The sequence below is a fragment of the Anneissia japonica genome, unplaced genomic scaffold (genome assembly GCF_011630105.1).
Source record: "Anneissia japonica isolate Jap-2015-1 unplaced genomic scaffold, ASM1163010v1 scaffold255941_len501_cov112_single, whole genome shotgun sequence".
NCBI classification, from domain to species: domain Eukaryota; kingdom Metazoa; phylum Echinodermata; class Crinoidea; order Comatulida; family Comatulidae; genus Anneissia; species Anneissia japonica.
In genome coordinates, this window is record NW_022743224.1 from 1 (window position 1) to 501 (window position 501).

Below are 501 nucleotides of genomic sequence, written 5' to 3' on the forward strand. Positions count from 1 at the left end.
CGAACCGGCCTAACACCAGCGAATTAATTGCGTATTGTTGATATGAACATAAAGTACCTGTATGAATTTTAAGGTATGAGAGTGCAATTCCCGGGCACTTAGAGGTCCATATTCTCAAAATGTTTGCACCTCAGCCCCAACTATGTGGGCCCGAGGTCGTGTGGACTCCCACGCATCCCTACTTTAGAATTTGGGGGAAAATGTAAAAAGTCTACAGCACCCGGTATTCCCAGGCGGTCACCCATCCAAGTACTAACAGGGCCCGACGTTGCTTAAATTCGATGATCGGACGAGAACCGGTGTTTTCAACGTAGTATGGCCGTATACATTTGAGTGGTAATTCCACTCATAGTTAATCTCGGCATATAGCATAATTATCCAATCCTGAAGCTCTGTGATTGATGACGTTTCATATTAACGCGCGCTTGTCTGGTAAGGATTTCCTCTAACTCCTCTGACCACTCTGCTGCGCGAGTACATTTTTTACAAACACCGGTGTTG

The 501-nt window shown here is 45.5% G+C and overlaps 1 non-coding gene across 1 annotated transcript; it reads right to left on the reverse strand.

Annotated features, from left to right (window-relative positions):
- Window positions 1-208: 208 nt before the first annotated feature.
- Window positions 209-327, reverse strand: LOC117119397. Its single transcript, XR_004447180.1, has one exon. It is a non-coding gene; the product is annotated as a 5S ribosomal RNA (ribosomal RNA).
- Between the last annotated feature and the right edge of the window lie 174 nt (window positions 328-501).